At 57.9% G+C, this 2659-nt stretch overlaps 1 protein-coding gene across 2 annotated transcripts in view; it reads left to right on the forward strand.

The window, feature by feature from the left end:
- The first annotated feature begins 389 nt into the window (after positions 1–389).
- FLRT2 (fibronectin leucine rich transmembrane protein 2) overlaps positions 390–2659 on the forward strand; it is a 116782-nt gene continuing 114512 nt past the window's right edge. The window contains exon 1 of one of the 2 annotated variants that reach the window (XM_004389646.2): positions 390–775. The gene's annotated coding sequence lies outside the window, so the exon portion shown is untranslated. Of the gene's footprint in view, positions 797–2659 lie in introns of both variants that reach the window. The other variant, XM_004389647.2, reaches the window with a different exon arrangement.

The following is a 2659-nucleotide window of genomic DNA, read 5'->3' on the forward strand; positions in this document are numbered from 1 at the left end:
GATGGGGAAAGGGGGAGTAAAGAAGTAAAATAAAAACCAACTTCGCGGGCAACTTCAATAAATCCGGTAACTGCCGGCAAAAAATAGATTCCGAGAGCTGGGTCTGGTCGGGATAAAACGCTAGGACTCCTTCCCATCCCTAAGTCTGGCGCTGGAAGCCCGCCACTGGCATCTTGCCACGCAAGTGCCCCCAGTCAACAACACACCCACTGGAAAACGCACAGGAACAAAGCTCTTACCCCGGGAGCCGCCGCCTGCGGTTTTCTAGTTGGTTTCAGCTTCTCCGGGGAGTGTAGGGCGCACACAGGGTTAAGTTAGTTCCCTCCCTGGTAGGAGGGAAAGCAGGGGGAGGGGAAGAGCGGCAAACTGTCTCTAGCTGGGTACCTTGTAGTTGTACGTTCGAAACCTGTCGCCGTCACTTGCGAGTTTGGCATATTCCATTGTCATCGCGGAGGAACGAGCCCTCGGAGATAACATCAGCGGCCTCAATCTTCGCGCCCAGGCGCTGCGAGGCTTCTGCCGAGGGCGCGCTCTCGCCCTCTGTTCCGGGGGTGAAGCAGAGGCAAGGCGGCAGCTCCGCACTCGCCGCCGTGTCCACTGAACCTGGGACCGGGGTGGCAGTTCTCAACGATGGGCAGCAGGGACCTCGGCGGCGATCCCTAAAACAATACCATGCCCCGGAAGCCCCGCTACTGCCTTGCCAGCTTCTTCCCTTTCCACCTCCCCGACCCGGTGGGATTCGGATGAGTCGACTGCGAGGAGACGCGGCCGCCAGGTAAAGGGGCTGCTGTGCCAGGTGAAGTTTCTCAGTAACCACTCGAGCCGCAGCTCCGGGCGCACGGAGTGGTCTCTTAGGGGGATTTTTTTTTGAACCAGCGGGGTGGTTATCGGGGTGGGGTGCTTTAGGTTTTTTTTTTTTTCACCCGGGGAGAGAATAGAGAATAGGGGGCTTAGCAATCCCCTGACTTTAGGGACATCTATTTGTAGGTAAAAATCCACTTCCTCCAAAGAGTTTTGTAACTGAGCTCTGAGTAATAATGCAAATTTGTTTGCCTGGTAAAAGCAGCGATCTTAAATTGGGGTTCCCAGGGCTCCTACGCTCTCCAGAATCCAGCCTCTCACTTACTTCCCCAGACTGAATCTGTTAACTTCCACGAGTATCTCCCCCCCACAACACCCGCCCCCCATCTGCTCTTAATGTCACCGGCGTTATTACCAAGCGATTGCATCTAAAGCCCTCCCGCCCGCAATCCGGGATCAATTAGCCGCTAAAATGAGGCTGGTGCTAGCTCGTTTTCCTTCGAGTTCAGGATTTGCTTTTCTCTCAACCCAAGCGTCTCTCCCGACCTGCTGGCCCTCCCTTGGCTGGCCAGCACTGACTCGGGTCAGGTCGCCTTGCTGGCTCGCCTGCGGGAGCCGCGGGGGCACAGAGAGTGCAGGAGGCTGAGCAGGGATCGCTTTCCCTGCGCAGGGTGTGTAGGCTGCGGGAAGGGGCGGGGGGGATAACGCCCACAGGCGTGGAGTGCCTGGGCAAGGCGACCGCGAGGGTGGCAAGAGCAGAGCCTGGCCAGCTGTCACCGCGTCTCCGCGGGCGCTGGGAAATGCCTGGAAAAATCCCTCCGCCGCGCTGACCAGTCCCAGGCTCCCCCTCCGCGCTTTCAGCGCCGGCGCGGTGGTTTCTCTTCTGTAATCACAGCCAAGATCAAGGTTGCGCAGCTGAGGTTGGGGCGCTCCCCAGGGGAAGGGAGCCAGATGGGAAGAGGGTAACTGGGGCGACTGGACCCACACTTGGTGCCCGGAAAACTCCAGAAGCACGCTGAGCTCGAGCCTGCGGCGGCTGCTAGTGAGAGCTGAGGCGACCGCAGCTGTCGTCTCTGGCGCTTTGCTTCTAAAACATCCCAGCAAGATGGCCCTTACTGTTTGCCCCTTCGGATCAGCGTCCCAGTCGAGTCCCCTCCCTATATATTTGTCACACACCGAGTCTGGGGAGGGGACGTTCTATGTGTATGTAAGTCAAAGCATACTCCTACCCATCTTTGCATAATGCAACAGGAGCAGCGACTCGCGCGCACGAATCTGGGAAGTGTGTGCGTGTGTGTTCCTATGTGTGTGTGTGTGCGCGCGCGCTTGAACGCGTGTGAACCCGTGTGCCAGCATGCGTCTCCGCGCGGGCTGCATCTGGGTGGATCTGTGCGTGGCTTGTGTTTGGGAGGCATATCGGGCGTTTCTCCAAGTCGTTTTAACATGACTTCGGCACTCAAATACGTGAAGGCGGTAGACACAACAGGGATGAGAAGGAAATAAAAACAATCGGAGAAGTGGTGCCAAGTAACACAGGCTTTGAACTAAGGACCAGGAGTGCTGTCGCACCAGCGGCGCGTCCGGAAATCATCCCAATCCGGGTGCGGGCACCGCCCCTGCCTACCTCTTCTGTCCCGAGAGCTGTGCGGATCCCTTGGGAGTGGGTCCTGGGCTACTTTCAAGCTCGCCGGTTGCTTCTGGCGTGGCCCCACCGACCGCGTGTTTCGGCGCAGCCCAGCACTTGGTGAGGGCTCGCTCTCCCTCTTCTGTTCAGATTCAGCCTCTCTCCGGACTTGTTAAAGCATGACAGCAACTTACTGTAGGCAGGAAGAGCGGCATGCAAATGAGAGGAGAAATC

This window comes from Trichechus manatus, unplaced genomic scaffold, assembly GCF_000243295.1.
Source record: "Trichechus manatus latirostris isolate Lorelei unplaced genomic scaffold, TriManLat1.0 scaffold00252, whole genome shotgun sequence".
NCBI classification, from domain to species: domain Eukaryota; kingdom Metazoa; phylum Chordata; class Mammalia; order Sirenia; family Trichechidae; genus Trichechus; species Trichechus manatus.